The sequence below is a fragment of the Artemia franciscana genome, chromosome 3 (assembly GCF_032884065.1).
Source record: "Artemia franciscana chromosome 3, ASM3288406v1, whole genome shotgun sequence".
Classification (NCBI taxonomy): Eukaryota; Metazoa; Arthropoda; class Branchiopoda; order Anostraca; family Artemiidae; genus Artemia; species Artemia franciscana.
Window position 1 is genome coordinate 47,445,350 of NC_088865.1, and position 19,018 is coordinate 47,464,367.

The window sequence follows — 19,018 nt, forward strand, 5'->3', positions numbered from 1 at the left end:
TAGTGTTTTCTAGCGATATATTGAAGAAGCTAATTGAAAAGCCATTATTTTAATCATTTCCGATAAAATTAAATAAAATTCATTTTGCAGGCAAGTCTTCTGACCTTTCAATCCTTTTACGAGCTCCGTAGCAGCTCACCAGGAACTTCAATAGAATTCAAACCTTTAACTTCAAATTATGAATTCTTACGGTTATTTCTGTTTTTGCTGAACACTACCATCTGTTCTGGTTTGTGCAGGACGCATGTTCAACCGTACACAGTCACGATGGGATTATTTCAGACAACTGTTAGGGGTAACTTCGGATAGTTTACTGAAGCGTCCGGAATAACTCCCTAGTGGTGAAAACGTGCGTTTTCACTTTCAAAAATGATTAACTATGCAATTTTGCCTAGCAGTCCAGAGCTTTAAGTCTCTCCAGATAATACAAAATCAAGATATAAGAGTTTTTGGAATTTTTCTTCATTTTCCTATGCGTTGAAAGTCACCAAGAAACAAATATTCTCATCTTATTTCTTAAAATATTAAGCCTTAGTCAAACAGTTCGTGGTAACGAACTGTAGTAAGGAGCGACCCGGCTCAATAGTAACCAAAACTCTAAAAAATGGAATTTTGATACCAATACCTACATCAAAAGAATCGCATTTTAATGATGATTTTAAATATATAAGTTTCATCAAGTTTAGTCTTACCCATCAAAAGTAACGAGCCTGAGAATATTTGCGTTACTTTAGAAAATAGGAGGAAACGCCCCCTAGAAGTCATAGAATCTTAACGGAAATCACACCATCAGATTCAGCGTATCAGAGAACCCTACTGTAGAAGTTTCAAGCTCCTATCTACAAAAATGTGGAATTTTGTATTTTTTGCCAGAAGGCAGATCACGGATGCGTGTTTATTTGTTTTTTTGTTTTTTTGGTTTTTTTTTTCTTTTTCCCAGGGGTGATCGTATCGACCCAGTTGTCCTAGAATGTTGCAAGAGGGCTCATTCTAACGGAAATGAAAAGTTCTAGTGCCCTTTTTATGTGACCAAAAAAATTGGAGGGCACCTAGGCCCCCTCCCACGCTAATTATTTTACCAAAGTCAACGGATCAAAATTCTGAGCCAGCCATTTTATTCAGCGTAGTCGAAAAACCTTATAACTATGTCTTTAGGGACGACTTACTCCCCCACAGTCCCCATGGGAGGGGCAACAAGTTACAAACTTTGACCAATGCTTACATATAGTAATGGTTATTGGGAAGTGTACAGGCGTTTTCAGGAGGATTTTTTTGGTTGGGGGAGGGGTTGAGAAGAGGGGGATATGCTGGGGGAACTTTCCATCGATAATTTGTCATGGGGGATGAAAATCTTCATGAAGGGAGCGCAGGATTTACTAGCATTATTTAAAAACACAATGAAAAAATAAATATGAAAAAGTACTTTCAGCTGGAAGTAAGGAACAGCATTAAAACTTAAAACAAACAGAAATTATTACCCATTTGAGGGGCTCACCTCCTCCTAATACCTCGCTCTTTACGTTAAAGTATTTTTAGTAATTTCAACTATTTATTCTACGGCTTTTGTGATTCTGGGGTCATTCTTAATGAATTGGGACAAAATTTAAGCTTTAGTGTAAAGAGCGAGGATCTGACAAGGGAGCGAACCCCCTCATATATGTAATAAAAATATGAGAATACAAAAGTTCTTTACGTAAGCTAATTTATAAGTTACGTAAATCTTTTACTAATAAAAATTTTCGTAAAAAATTAAAAGTTCTAGTTGCCTTTTTAATTAACCAAAAAATCGGAGGGCAACTAGGCTTCCTCCCCCGCTCTTTTTTTCTCAAAATCATTCGATCAAAATTATGAGAAAGCCATTTAGCCAAAAAAAAAAAAAATGCAAATTTCGTTTTAATTATTCCTCTGCGGAGAGCCAAAATCAAAACATGCATTGATTCAAAAACGTTCAGAAATTAAATAAAAAAAAAACAAGTTTTTTTAACTGAAAGTAAGGAGCGACATTAAAACTTAAAACGAACAGAAATTACTTCGTATATGAAAGAGGCTGCTTCCTCATCAACGCCCCGCTCTTTACGCTAAAGTTTTTTACTGTTTTAAAAAGAAGAATTGATAGACAGAGTCAAACTTTAGCGTAAAGAGCGGGGCGTTGATGAGGAAGCAGCCTCTTTCATATACGAAGTAATTTCTGTTCGTTTTAAGTTTTAATGTCGCTCCTTACTTTCAGTTAAAAAAAACTTGTTTTTTTTTATTTAATCAACTTAAAGAATTAATTTGGAATGATATCCAATCTATATCCAATTACTTTTTAAGGTTCCCAAGTTCTTGTCACCACTGCTGTCTCCGTCTTTCACTTGTGAAATAAATACGTTGTTTAAATTTTTTATTTTTTATTTTATTGCTTAAAGAGAAATCTTTAACAAAAATTCACAGCTCTGCAAAGACGCTATAGACATAAGATGCCAAGTTGCCACATTATGGAATGTATTAAGAAGATAGCCAAAGCCAACATCTTTGACATATCACATTGCGAAAAGCTGTGGAAGAATTTGGTAGTAAGAGAACAACCTTAAAAGACTATTTTCAAGGCAGAATAGAGAAATAGCTATTTTAGACGAATTTTCCCCTTCTCCATCGTAGCAATGGCTTTTAAAGTGATGGCTATCGTTTCAATTTGACAAAAAATTCCTTAAAGGTAAGTTTTTAGTCCTGAGTTTGAAAGATTGGTAGTGGAATATTTTGTGTTCCCAAGGGTTCACTTTGTACAACGTATTATACACAGCACTCCTCCCACCACATTAAGACCAGCCTACTCAATTAGGTGGATGAACTGTGAGCTGCTTTTACAAACAATGGAAGACTTCGTAAAAAAGACGGATAATAAAAATCCAACAGTTTTTCTCCTAGACAACCGTAACAGTTACTTAGACTCAGTTTGGTCGACCTGTGTCAAAGATTTGGCATCAAAATGCTTATCTCTCGACCCTACTGGTCACAAAAGATGCAAACTTTGCATGTTGAAGGCTTTCAGCCTGTTTAGTAGGAATTAAAACAAAACAAAAATGAATGACTGGCTATATCTGAATCTGGGTAAACGCGAATATGCTCAAAAGGGGCTAGAGCTCTCTTGTCATCTATGTTTTAAAATATTTGCCCTTGAAACATAATTTCGTTAGTCAGATCTACTGGTATGTAGGCTTTCATTCGTGACATTTTCGTGAAAGCGGTTTTTTCTCCTGCTTTAATTACTTGTATGCCACTGTAATATGGGGGATTAGATGAAAAATCTACTTCAGAGTTGCCATATCTAGATACCAATATTCTCGCTGTTAAAAGTCAAGTTTGGTATCTCCAGAATTGCCTAGACTATTCCCGAACACTGACAAAAGGTTTAAGAAACCATTTAAGAGGTGGAGCTAGAATATTGACTGCCTGACGCACCAGAAAAAAAAGAGAACTAAAAACAACTCAAGACTCCCAAGACTGCCTCTTCCGAAAGGTGCTGGAAGCACCAGATGATTTTAACAAGAAGTTGTGAATTATATTCGAGGGATCAAAAAGTGGCCACGCATTTGAATGTAATATTTTGCCCTACGACAGTCGTTAAAACTCAATATCACAATTCTAGTTTGTTGTTGAAATCATTTATTAGATCGGAAAACTGCTTTTTTGACTTTTAAATTAAATAAATGTCCATCTGGGTCCATATTTAATCAAATAATTAATGCGTCCGCTGAACCGCTGAGGCTATATTTAATGCGTCCAAATTCACCCTTAAAAATATCCGAAGTTTCTCCACTATATGGGGTGACCTCGGACAGTAAGCAAAATAGAAAAATAAGATTTCCCGATTTGTGTAAAGAAAAAAGTAAAAACGCTGAACCAAAGAAACTTCAGGTCAAAACAAGTAGTTTGAGCCTTCGAATTCACCAGTCGGTCTAATAGGCTCCTGAACATATCTTCCCAAAAGTTTCTGTCGGGGGTAATCTCGATCTTCCCTATATACGGTTCTTATAGAAGAGATGCTTTTATGAACTTCAGAGTGGGCTCACTTCATTAGAAACTGAAAGTTCTAGTTCAATGTCTAAGATTCAAAAGAAATCGAAGGGCAACTAGCTCAACCACGGCCTTTTTCCCCAAACCCATCGGATAAAAATTTCCAGATATCTAATTTTCTACAAAACGGTTAAAAAATCAGATAAAAACAGATAAAAACTCCAGGGTAGACACACATCCCCCCCAGCCTGGAGGAGGCATTGCAGGTTGTGCCCTAGGGGCATATATGGCTCTTATAGAAGGGATTGTCGCATCAACTTCAGAGAGGGCTCATTTGAACAGAAATTAAAATTTCTAGTTCAGTTTTAAAGAGTCAAAAGTGATAAGACGGTAAATAGCCCCCATGCACTTTTTCCCCAAATATACACGATAAAAAGTTTAATCTTAGTTCAAGGATTAGATAACAAAATATCGGTGTGCACTCGAACCCCCAAAGCCCAGGGGCAGGCGTTGTAAGTTATGCCTGGGGGCATGTCTGGCTTTAATGGAATGGCTGCTCGTATGAGCTTCAGAAGGGATTCATTTGGTCGGATATTAAAAGTTATAGTTTACTTTTTAAGAGTCAAAAGACATCTAAGGTCAACTAGATCCCCAGTCCACTTCTTTTTCCCCTCAAATCCAATCATTAACATATTTGGAGACAACCATTTTATTGAAAATAGTTCAAATATCAGATAAAAACTCCAGGGTTGAAACAACGTCCCATAACCCAGTGGCAAGCGTTTAAAATCATGCATCGGGCGTATATAAAGTTTTTATGTAAGGGTTGGTCATAAAAAGCTCAAAGGTAGCTCATTTGATGGAACTAGAAGTTTCCGTTACCTTTTTAAGATCGAAAAGTGATTGTAAGCAACTATCCCCTCCCCCAACATGCTCCATTTCCTTAAATGCATCAGATGGATTAGATATATTCGTTTTCTTTTAAATATTCCAACGATCAAATAACATAAAACTCGGGGTCAACATAAGCCCACCCCAAGAGCACGGGGAACTAAGCGTTTTCATTTGTGGTCTGGGGGTAAATAAGGTCCTATGGAAGAGGTGGTCGTATAAACTTGGGACGGGACTCAAATGATTTGAAATTTAAAAATATCGTTCCCTTTTTAAGAGTCAAAAGTGATCCGATAGCGACTGCCCCACCCCCCTTCAATTGTCTTTCCTATACATATGTCTGATCAATTTATGATTTTTAGTTTGTCAAAAATACATCAAAAAGCATACAATAAAAATTATAGGGCTTACACACACACCCCCCAGAACCCGAGGGTAAGTGTTGTAAATTGTATCCCATGTCCTTAAGGTTATAAGTTTTATAAGGTTCTTATGTGGGTGTTTTGAAAATAGTTCAAAGGTCAGATAAGCCAAACCCCTGCCCAGACTCAAAAACTTAGGAACAATATTTTACTAGATAACTTAGGAGAGCTGACCCCTTGCCTTCTCTAAAAGCCCCCCTCCTCTCCCCCAAGAAACGTTAACGATATTTCATTTCAGAGGTTATGGCAACTCACCCCTGACCCTCCTTAAGAAAAATTATAAACAATATTTGATTCCAAATCTTATGGGAGCCGACTTTTGGTCTTCAATAGCCCAATACCCCTCCCTTTCCCCAAAAAATCATCAATGATAAATCATGGCAACCTTCCTCCCTGGCCCTTCTTCCTGGACCCTACCCCCAACCCCCCAACCTAAAAGACTCGTTAACGATATTTTATTCCAAAAATCATTAGAACTGACCCCTAACCTTCCCTCTATACCCCCTTTAAACCAAGAAGTTATTAGCTATATTCTGTCCAGAAATCATGAGAATTCAGTTTAATTTTATTATATCTTTCCAAAACGGTTCAAGACAATTATATTCTTCACTATAAACAAGAGAATGGTTACGGTCTATTTCCCTAATGGTAAAAGCTTTCAGAAGTTATTATCATTTTATCAATTACTCAGTTTAATTTTATCTGTTCTTGCCAAAGCTGTAGATTTATTTGGGAATAAAATTTATTCTGAAAAAGGGAATTATGAAAAATTTGAAACTTCGAAAATCAAAAACGAAAAAAAAATAACTAAAAAAATTCCGAAAAAGATGTTTTCTAAAGAAAAGCAAAGTCTATATTCAGACTCAGATCAGAAAAAATAGAAACCTACAATAATTCAAACTCAAAACGACCAGGAATTACTATTAAAATATAAATGAAACACAAAACGAACAGAAATTAAATATATAATCATAGCAAAATAAAATCGAAGAGGTACTAATATAAGTGAATAAATAAATCTTCAGACGAGTAAAGCCTAAGTTGAATATGCAAATCAAGCTTCAAAAAAATTTGAATATTTTCCTATTCAAGCATAAGTTAAACACAGAACAAACAGAAATTAAATATAGAATAAGAGCAAACAAACATACAATAGGTACTAATATAAATGAGTAAAAAAATCTTAATATGAATGAAAGTTAAATTGAATATGGAAATCAAGCTCAAAACGAACAAAATCTACAAACATGAGCTTGAGTTTTGCCTCTTTCACTCACTGTAAAAGTCTAAGGCCTACTGCGTAATTGGGTCTTTACCGAAAACGAATTCTATGACAAATATTTTCATTTGTACTTATTACAATATTGAAAACATGCATAAAAATTACAGTAAAATTAAATTTTGAACTGACGAGCTTTCAGCAACTAATAATGTTATATGTGAAATATTCAATTTGATTTTTTTTAGTTATTTCCAAAACTATTCAAGACAATTATAGCTTCACTACAAACAAGAGTTTAGATACTGCCTCCTTCCCTAACTGTAAAAGTGCAAAGCTTACTATGGCATTGGTGCTTCACTGAAAACGAATTATATTACTAATATTTTCTTTTCAAGTTATTACAGCATTGAAAATGAAAATAAAATTGCAGTGTAATAAAATCTTGAACTGATGATCCTTCAACAATTAATATCATTACCATTGAAACGTTCAGTTTTGGTTTTATTTGTGCTTTCCAAAGACTGTTCAAGACACATATAGTTTTTAGTTAAGCACCATAAGTTGAGATTTGTTTTCTCTTATTTTTAAAACTTTTGAAAGTGGATACGAATGAATCTTCTGTATATGCAAAGAAAGCAGAAATGGAATCATTGAGAAAACAAGACGGTGAATATAATAATAAGGCGAAAAATAACACAGTGAATATAATTTTATTAATGAAAAAGAAATCATTGAAAAAAAATAACCCTTAGTACTTTGTATAATAATATACGTTCTATATATAGATAGATCAAATCAGTCCCTGACTGATCATAGTAGCCGTTAGATAGAAGGGGGGGGGTGCTCCAAGAGACATCCAATATCCAATGAAAACTATAATAATGCTTCGAACTCTCTTATTTGTAATAAATAAGACTTCCAGGGGAGAGAATTTTCAGTGGAATAACACTTCTATGTAGTCGGGGGGAATTTTCCAGGGAAAATCTTTCCTCCGGTTTTTTACATTGGACAAGACCTTGTTTTACTCAAAAAATGGAAAAACAGCCCAAAGTGTACTTTTGAGCTCCATGTGGCACTTTTTGACCGCCATTTTAAGTTGAATTTACAAAAGTGATTAAATTTAAGAGAATAGTCTGTTAAAGAGCCAATAGTCGGCTCTCTATGATATCCATGTTTCCAGCCCAGCCTTTCCATTCCAGAAAAATCATCTGTATAACGTTTTTAGTGTGCCCTATTGTACTTAATGACAGTTTTATCAAGTCAAATTTTAAAAAAAAACATAAGATTTAAGAATTATCTTTTGAATGAGCCGTTAAACCTCTCTTTATGTTGTTCCAGTGTCCCAACAGGGACAAAGAAAAAAATTAAGAGAAAAAAGGGACATGTCCTTCTTGTTCAAGTGCTATAATTCTTTGTTTTGTTTTTTAAGAGTGATCTCTTTGATCCCACATTAGCTGTGAAGTCTCTTCTGAGAAGCTAGTGCCCTGGACAATTACGAGACAAACTGGAGTTAGTTAACTGCACACTCTCGCCCAAAAATGTCTAGAACATGTAATTTGTTGACTTCGTTGAATCTTAGCTGGCTAGAAGTGAACTAGTATAGTTACAATTAGGTGAAGATTCAACTATCGAAGTAATCTTGCCTGTCCCAAAGTACCGGTAAAAGTAGAGCTATAATTAGCAAATGCTAAAACCTAAGGGCATTCTTCAATTCTTATCCCAACCATAAGTTTAGATTCGGATGTCAATATTTTATCCCACAATTTTTTAGTATCTGTCTTTATTTGATGTAAACGTTATGTTTCTTCAGATTTGAAAACTAGTATTCTTAAATTCTTTATTTTTCTTTTGAATATTTAACACGGTTGATACTATTTAGTAGTCAAGGAAGGGAGCTTTAATTTTTTTATATAAGGCTAAAACAATGGATATTGAAAGGGTGCACTTTTCGGTTTTGTTTACGCCATTTTCAAATTGTATGCAACTAAATGACGTGAGGCACGAGACTGCTGGAATAGCTCATAGTTTAACTGGGATAACTAGTCTCCTAATCTGGGGATGACAGTTCAGAAACTGGAAGGAGGATGTTTGGCTTAATATTATCGGCGAAACTGTCAAAAAATCTCGAGCTTATAATAAATTCATCATCACACATCTGAAATCTTGTTAGCAATATAGGAAGAAAGCTCCTGGAAGTTTTGTGGGGAACATGGTCTGATGATTGCGAATGGTAGGTTTGGGAAGGATAAGGGTAGGGGCGAGTTCACTTGCCTTTCGGGTCCAACTCCAAGTGTTGTAGATTATGTGCTAATTAATACGCAACTTGTACCTGAATCAATAAATATGGGAGTATTAGATTTAGTTGGATCTGATCATAGAGCTATTATGCTTGAGGTGAAGATTGGGCAGTTTGCGAAACACGGTTCACGACTAAGAAATTTCTATAATGCGGATTATAGAAAAATAGGTTTAGGAAAACGAATTAGAAATGATTTAACAGATAAAGATATTGAGGCATTTAGAAGGGAGCTATTGGACTCGCATGTAAAAAATAATTTGAAAGCGTTAGAAGATAATGAAAAAGATGCACATAGTGTAATTATGCTGTTAAATGAAATAATGGGCAGTTGTGCAGAATCATGTGGCCTAACTAAAAAATTAAAAAAGAATGAGGGATATTTTGACTTGGATTGCAAGTTAATGAAAGAAGAAGCAAAATATTTATTAAATCGTTTGAATGAATTTGATAGCGCGGAAGATCAAAGTCTAAAATTGGCTAATTATAAAGATAAAAGAAGAGAATATAAAAGTTTAATAAAAAGAAAAAAAAAAGAGTACGAGCATAAGAAGAAACTGGATATCGCTGATGATTTTAGAAATAAAGATTTTAAAAAGTTTTGGGGCTATATAAAGAATGATAGTGGAAGGAGAAATGTTAATACCCAGGCTGTTCCGGAAGCTGATTCATGGCCTGATTACCTAAATAATTTAGAAGGTGTTTGTGCAGATCTTCAGGAGGTAGCGCATACCCCAGAGATGGTTATTTATCCCATGAGAGAACATGATTACGATTTAGTGGGTGATGTGAATGGCCAAGAGATTAAGTCAATATTTAAGAAGTTAAAAGGTGGTACTGCTGCGGGTGTTGATGGTATACCAATATTGTTATTTAAGAATTTTCTTTCCATTTTGATACCGATAATTGTTCTTCTTTGTAATAAGGTGTTAAGGTCAGGGCAATGGCCAAGCGCTTGGAAGACATCATTGTTTATACCACTTTTTAAGAGAGGAAACCCGAAGGCTCATGAAAATTATCGTTTAATAGCACTTGTCCCTGCTTTAAGTAAGGTTTTGGAGAAAATATTAGATACCAGGCTTTCCAATTGGTTAAATACAAATAATTTAATACATGAGGAACAAGGAGGTTTCAGGACAGGGTATGGGACGACAGATAGTGTGTTTATTTTAAAGGCATTAATAGATAAATATGGAAAGGGTAAAACTTGTCTTTATGTGGGATTTCTGGATCTCCATAAGGCTTTTGATAGTGTCGACAGAGAGTTATTGAAGGATGTCATGCTAAATATTGGCCTTCCCCATTCATTTGTTAGATTGATAGTGAGCATGTATACTTGTGTGAGTGGAATCATTCAAGTTGGTAATAGGTTTTCGAAGCTTTTTGATATTAAGCGGGGAGTAAAACAGGGCAGCACCCTTTCACCTAAGTTGTTTAATATTTTTATTAATGATGTTGTTAATTTTCTAGAGAATAGATGGGCTCCGAAAGTTAGCCTAGGGACTCAAAAACTATCTCTCTTATTATTTGCAGATGATATTGCTTTGGTGGCTAATAAACCGCAAGATCTACAGACTCTTTTGAATCTCATAGAAGAATATTTGCATATAAAAAAGTTAAGGCTGAATACTGAAAAGAGCGAAGTTGTTATTTTTAAAAAAAGGAAGGTTGGGGACGATGAAAAATATACGTTTAAATTTAATAATAAGGAACTATTTATAAGTAAAAGAATAAAATATTTAGGCTTTATCTTATCGGAAAATGGAAGCCTAAGGAGTCATGTTGATGAAATAATTAAGAGAGGTAGGGTGGCCATGTCAGCTATATTTAGAAACCCGACGATAATGGGGATCAAAAACCTAAAAATGCATAAAAGAATATTTAACACAAAATTTTTACCCGTAATAGAATATGGAGCAGAGATATGGGGTGGAGAAACGGTGCAGCAACTGGAGTCCCTTCAGCTCCAGTATTATAAAAGAGTGTTTGGTTTACATCAGACAACTCATTCACAGATTCTGAAAGGTGATATGGGCCTGTTTTCTTTAAAGCTACGTAGGTATATTTTAATGCTTAGATTCTGGTTGAAGTTAACTAAGAGTAATGAAGATAGACTAGTAAGAGTGGCATATGAAGAGATGTTGAAATGTGGTTTAAAAACCTCGTGGCCATCCCAAATTAAATCATTACTAGAAAAAGTAGGAATGCCTTATTTATGGAATAATGGTCTTTGCTCTCGCGATGTACCAGCAAATTTAGAAAGCCAGGTACGATTTATATTAGAGAGTCAGGAAATTCAGCATTGGCAAGGGCTGGTTCTTGATTCTACAACCCTACAACATTATAATCAGGCAAAACCTAGTTTTGGGGAGGAAGTTTATTTTAAACTTAATTTACCGGCTATGATTCTACGTCGTTGGATTCAGCTTAGGGCAAATTGTCTTCCAATCCAGAACAGGCAAAAAACGTTCGACAAAAATAAAATGATAGTTGGTCCTGATAGGCGGTATCTTTGTCCTCTTTGTAAAGATGATGATGAAGACTTGGATCATTTTCTCCGGAAATGCCCGGTGCTCTTGGATTTACGGGAAATTTATTTGCATGGGATTAATTTGATGCTTCCGGGTATTCTACAAAATAGTAACCCAACCACAATATTTCGAGTGGGAGTATATATAGAAAAATCTTTAATAAGAAGAAAAAGTTTTATATGATTAATTTCTTTTGTAGTTAGATTAGGTACTTTTTGCGTTGAATTCTGTTTTTTTTTTGTGCGTGTTCGTACTGTTGTTAATTTCCTTGCTTGTCTGTTATTTATTTATATTTTGTGTGTATATGGCCCACGGGTTTTTGAAATACACTTATCTATCTATCTATCTATCTATACTAATGACATTACTGACAATTTAAGTAAAAGCCGGGCACCGGTAATTAATTTGATGTTCGTTCTACGTGTCTCTATTGTTCATTATGCGTTCTAAAACGTGTTTAGATAAAGCGAATGACATCTTATATGACATCTAAAATCTAAATAGTAGATTTTATTTATCACAGTTAGATATGCTTTTAGGGAGTAATTTTTGTTTGTTTTAAGTTTCAAATTCGCTCTTTACTTTCCTTGGAAAAATTTAGTTTTTCTGAATTAATCTGTGCCCGTTTATAAGTTAACTTTAATTTAGAACTGATAGTGCAGTTATTATTTTTTTCTAAGAGGGGGATGCAGTCATTCTAAAACTTAAATTTAGTAGCACATAAGAAAGCAGCTCCAGGCGTGTAGCTTCGACACATAAGGTTAACTAAGCAGACAGCTTAAGAAGACAGCTATTCCATACCTTATTTTCCTTCGGACCCTAGTTTGCCCCTCCCCCAGCTGAAATTTAGTTTCTCCACAAATATTACCAAAACTAAGATAAGCCTGCGTTATTCAAGCATACGCAGCAACAAGTCAGTTTTCTTTAGTACATCTTTACCTTTTTCATTACCATATAGCTCATTTGTCAGTCTTCTCTGTAATTTTCGCTCGATTTCAGAAGATTTTTGAAAAATTTACTCCCCCCCCCCTGCCCCTCCCAAGAATATGACGAAATTACGCAAATCGGTGGGGGATGTATTTAATGATCTACTAAGAATTTTGTTGCAAACATTGAACTCGAGTCCATCTATTGCCTTTTGAATCAAAATACTTGACAGAGAATACCTTCCCGGACATTCACAAAAATGAGTGCATAGCAAAAATGGTGAATTATCTAAAAAATAAGCATTTAGAAACTAAGAAATCATAAATTAAAAAAAAAAAATACCACGCAGGAATCAGGCATAAGACACTCTAATTTGAAAACGAATGCTCTACAAACAGAACCACGCCTCCAACAATTTAATTTAATACAATGGTGCCTTTAACAACTTAACTGTGTGGCCTGCAAATGAGCTTGGGTGAGAAACATACAAAACGTGTTATTGCAAACCACCAGTTGTGGGTTTTTGCCCATAATTACTACAATACTACCGTTTTAAACTTCCGAGCTTTTCTACTTAAGAATTGATCCCGAAAGTATTGTTCTAGTGCTGTATCACATATACGAATGGTATATTTGATAAAAGTCACGTATATATATATATATATATATATATATATATATATATATATATATATATATATATATATATATATATATATATATATATATATATATATATATATATATATATATATATATATATATATATATATTATATATATATGTATATATATATATATATATATATATATATATATATATATATATATATATATATATATATATATATATATATATATATATATATATATATATATATATATATATATATATATATATATATATATATATATATATATATATATTTATATATATACTAGATGTTGGGGTGGCGCTTCGCGCCACCCCAACACCTAGTTGGTTGACCCCCCCCCCCCCTCCCCCAAAGCCCCCCCGTGCGCGTAAGTCGTTACGCGCCATATTAGTTACGCGCCATTGTAGTTGTGTCCCTGCGTCCCACCTGTGAATAAAGATATATATATATATATATATATATATATATATATATATATATATATATATATATATATATATATATATATATATATATATATATATATATATATATATATATATATATATATATATATATATATATATATACATATATATGTTTTTAACTACGTAAAACTTGCGAATATACAACATTCTTTGCTGTCCCATTGTCTGTGCATATAAATAGATTGTCAGGTTTACCGACTCTTGAACATGCAACATATAATGGTCCATGGGAAAACAATCCGTATTCAGATCTATACCTCATGATTCTAATGATTGCCCTTGAGCTTTGTTGATGGTGATTCACCATAACGCTTTACCAACTCAGCTACTTCGGCTTGAATACATTCATTTTGAGCAGCTTCCTCGGGTGTTGCCATTGTAGGTTCTTCAGTCATTTTACAATTAGAAATTTCTCTTTCAACGGTATTCTTACAATTAAAAATTTGTCTTTGAACGATATTCTTAAATACCTGTGTCCTGGTCGTCATTTATATTCCCTGTGTCCCGGTCGTCATTTGTGTCCCGGTATCCCAGTCTGTAAATTCTCTTTGAGAGTCCCGGTCGTTATTTATATTTTCTCTGTCCCGGTCGTCATTTGTGTCCCGGTCTGTAATTTCTCTTTGAGTGTTTTTTCTTTTTAGTATTTTTTAGTTTTTTACATTTTTTCTTTTTTCAGTTTTCTTTTCTTCTTTATTTTTCAGCTTCACTATGAAATACATATCGCCGAACCTTTGTTTTTTTAACTAAAATCTGGTAGGCATTGATGACCTTATCCAAGTCAAAATCCCAAACCCAATCATCATCACTATCATTTTCAGTTTTGATATGTTTTGACTCTCGCTTTCCATGTCGATCTTGATCTAACTGCGCGGTTTTGCGTTCTTTAGCCTCAAGCCTGTTTCCTTGCTGTTCTTTTGATTCCTCGGCACGCTTTCTTTTCTGACTTTCTCTATCAGCAGCAAGTTTTTTGGCATAGACTCTTTGAGCATCTTTATCGGCTTTTGCCATTGTAAGTTCATCAGTCATTTTAAACTTAAACATTAATAGATTTCTACGTGAACATATATGTCTTAAATATCTTTAATGACGTCACCGTCATAGCAAAAATGACGACAACTAACTTCATGACGTCAGTCGACACAGAAACATTTTTTTGTAGTTTTTACCTTTTTTAGTTTTTTTCTTCTTTTGTATTAATGCTAAAGCCAAGGTTCAAACCTGGAGCCTCTCGGACCTAGAACCTGAAACATAACGCTTTACCAACTCAGCTACTTCGGCTTGAATACATTCGTTTTGAGCAGCTTCCTCGGATGTTGCCATTGTAGGTTCTTCAGTCATTTTACAATTAGAAATTTCTCTTTCAACAGTATTCTTACAATTAAAAATTTGTCTTTGAACGTTATTCTTAAATACCTGTGTCCTGGTCGTCATTTATATTCCCTGTGTCCCGGTCGTCATTTGTGTCCCAGTGTCCCAGTCTGTAATTTCTCTTTGAGTGTCCTGGTCGTCATTTATATTCCCTCTGTCCCGGTCGTCATTTGTGTCCCGGTCTGTAATTTCTCTTTGAGTGTTTTTTCTTTTTAGTATTTTGTAGTTTTTTACATTTTGTTTCAGTTTTCTTTTTCCTCTTTATTTTTCAGCTTCACTATGAAATACATATTGCCGAACCTTTGTTTTTTTAACTAAAATCTGGTAGGCATTGATGACCTTATCCAAGTCAAAATCCCAAACCCAATCATCATCGCTATCATTTTCAGTTTTGATATGTTTTGACTCTCGCTGTCCAGGTGGATCTTCATCTAACTGCGCGGTTTTGCGTTCTTTAGCCTCAAGCCTGATTCCTTGCTGTTCTTTTGATTCCGCGGCACGCTTTCTTTTCTGACTTTCTCTATCAGCAGCAAGTTTTTTGGCATAGACTCTTTGAGCATCTTCATCGGCTTTTGCCATTGTAAGTTCATCAGTCATTTAAAACTTAAATATTAATAGATTTCTACGTGAACATATATGTCTTAAATATCTTTAATGACGTCACCGTCATAGCAAAAATGACGACAACTAACTTCATGACGTCAGTCGACACAGAAACATGACGTCACCTGACAGACAGACACACAGACAGACAACTTATTTTTATATATATAGATATATATATATATATATATATATATATATATATATATATATATATATATATATATATAATTTATATTTATATAAATATATATATATATATATATATATATATATATTTTATATATATATATATATATATATATATATATATATATATATATATATATATATATATATATATATATATATATATATATATATATATATATATATATATATATATATATATATATATATATATATATATATATATATATATGTATATATATATATATATATATATATATATATATATATATATATATATATATATATATATATATATATATATATATATATATATATATATATATATATATATATATATATATATATATATATATATATATATACTCTGCACCAGTCCTAATGCAAATATTTTCTTTTGGTTGCTGCAGCATCCCCCACTAAAAATACTCTAAGAAGTTCCTAAGATACTGCTGATAAGCAATATTGACAGCCTGTATGCATAGAGATTGCTTTGATTTATTGCAACCTCCCACTCAATATTTTCTGAAAGTTTTACCTTGAAACTTTCAGTCTTAACAGTGGTGCAGTACACATATAACAGTATTTGTAGTAGCAGTAGCAGTAGTGGGAGTAGCATTTGTAGTAGTAGTAGCAGTAATTGTATTAGTAGTAGTAACAGTAGCAGTAGTAGTAATAGTAGCAGTAGAATTATCCACATATTTTATTTTGATTAGTTGAACATCAACCTAATCATGTTGTAAAAGTTTCGATTTGATGATCTTAAGCCTTTTCCAGAATACTGTTGGTACTCCATTTTGACAACCTGTATGCACATTGCGTATATCGATTAAATTAACTTCTACTAAGCATATTTAATTCTCTTAGTTTCATTAGCATTAGAAGTGGTAGCAGAAGTACTAGGAGCAATAGCTGTACCCTGCAATAAGTGTCATTTGGTTATTTCAATATCCCCCTTAATATACCTTATAATTTTCCATTTAATCCTCTAAGCCGTATCTGAGATATTGCGTATACTCACGAAAGACATTCAAAGGCAGTTATCACTAACGTCTGCACATGGTATGTAGATATTGAAAATAATATGTTTTGATTTAGTTCAAAAACCCCAAAACATCTTTTGATAGCTTCATCTTATTACCCTTAACTTTAGTAGTAGTAAGACTTGCCGCTAAGAGTAGCAATAGTAACGAATAAAAGGAATGCTCCCAATCCCTTATACCCTTCTGAAAGAATCTCTAATTAAAACAGTTGTAGATATTTCAGTAAGTTATTTTGGAAAAAGAAGAAAAAAAAATTATCATAAAATTTATGGTAACGGCTGTAGAGTTGCCGTCCAGTAAGAAAAAACTAGACTCTAGTGACTTTTCGTTAATTCAAAGTTTTTTTTCAATAATCAAGTAATTTATGTAATTATTTAGTGATTTTTTGTTTAGAAAACATAAGAAATCCCTACAAATAATGATGAATCACAGAAGGTGGCAATCCTGCCTGGCGGTTTTTCAACTGAGAATCGTGTTCTCAAACTCCTGATATTGCGACTGCCAAAATTATGGCCGTAAAGTACGTTGTGTTTATAGACGTTAGTTTTCGTGGTATATATATAGACTTTCAATCAGCCTCTTACCGAATAATTAAGAATTAACCAGCACCGTAAGCTGGTAGTTTTGTTTTAATTTGCCATGACGAGTAATTCTGAAAATGAGACATAAAAGAAGAAAAAAGCGGAAGAAAGAAGAAAAAAAATGGTCTAAACTATAGTTCTTGCTCTCATCCGCTCATGAGGCCAGACACAGGTCTTAAAAGGATGCCTATCAATCTCAACGTAGATGCAATTATCACGGTGGCGACAAATATGTTCAGAAATAGAGCTAAACAAGAATTCCATGGTACCACATTTTTCTAATATACTGTTTTTCTCTCAGAAACAGTGATCATACAGGATTACTGGTTTTATTGAGAGATTAAATGAAAAAAACAAGTTTTTTTTTAACTGAAAGCAAGGAGCGACATTAAAACTTAAAACGAACAGAAATTACTCCGTATATGAAAGGGGCTGTTCCCTCCTCAACGCCCCACTTTTTGCGCTAAAGTTTGACTTGTTCTCTAAAGTCTTCTTTTTAAAATAGTGAAAAACTTTAGCGTAAAGAGCGGGGCGTTGAGGAGGGAACAGCCCCTTTAAAATACAGAGTAATTTAAAATACAGAGTAAAGAGGGATGAGGGTTAGTTGCCCTTCAATCTATTGGTTACTTAAAAAGGCATCTAGCACTTTTAATTTCTTACGAACGATTTTATTAATAAGAAATATACATAACTTCCGAATTAACTTTCGTAATGAACTTCTATATTCTTTTATTTTTATTACGTATAAGAGAGGATTTTCCCCCTTTTTAATACCTTGCTCTTTACACTAAAGCTTAAATTTTTCTCCAATTCTTTAAGAATGACCCCTGAATCACAAAGGCCGTAGAAGAAATAGTTTATTATTTAGGAAGAGATGAACCCCTCATTGGAGTAATAATTTCCGTTTCTTTTGTTTTGATACTGCCCCTTACTTTCAGTTGAAATTTTATTTTCATATTTATCTTTTCATTGTTTTTTGTTTTAAATAGTATTAGAAAATCCTCCGCTCCCTTCATGGAAATTTTGTCCTCCCATGACGATTTCCTCCATAGACAGATCCTATCTTGTAATATCCTCCCCTCAACCCCCTCCCTATCCAAGAAACAATTCCCCCGAAAACGTCTGTACACTCCCCAATAACCATTACTATATATAAACACTGGTCAAATTTTGTAACTTGTAGCCCATCCCTCGGGGAATGTGAGGGAGTAAGTCGTCCCGAAAGAAATAGTTATTCGGTTTTTTGACTATGATTAACAAAATGGCAATCTCAGAATTGTGACCCGTTGACTTTGGGAAAAAAATGAGTGTGGGAGGGGGTCTAGGTGCCCTCCAATATTTTTGGTTACTTAAAGGGGATCTAGAACTTTTAATTCCATTTAGACTGAGCCCCCTCGAAACATTCTAGGACCACCGGGCCAATACAATCACCCCTGGGGAAAAGAAAAAAACAAAACAAATAAACACGCACACGTGATTAGTCTTCTGGCAAAAAATAAGAAATTCCACATTTTTGAAGATAGGAGCTTGAAAATTCTACAGTAGAGTTCACTGATACGCTGAATGCGATGGTGTGATTTTCGTTAATGTTATATAACTTTTAGGGGGTGTTTCTCCCTGTTTTCCAAAATAAGGCAAATTTTCTCAGGCTCGTAATTTTTGACAAGTAAGAATAAAACTGATGAAGCTTATATATTTTAAATCAACATAACTTTTCAATTCTTTTGATGTATATTTTAGTAGTAAATCCCATTTTTTAAAGTTTCGTTTACTATTGAGCTGGATCGCTCCTTACTATAGTTCGTTACCACGAACTGTGCGAAAATC

General features: G+C 33.8%; 1 protein-coding gene across 1 annotated transcript in view; it reads right to left on the reverse strand.

The window, feature by feature from the left end:
• LOC136025552 (uncharacterized) overlaps window positions 1-19,018 on the reverse strand; it is a 107,649-nt gene that overhangs the window by 23,693 nt on the left and 64,938 nt on the right. The gene's annotated exons all lie outside the window — the stretch shown is intronic.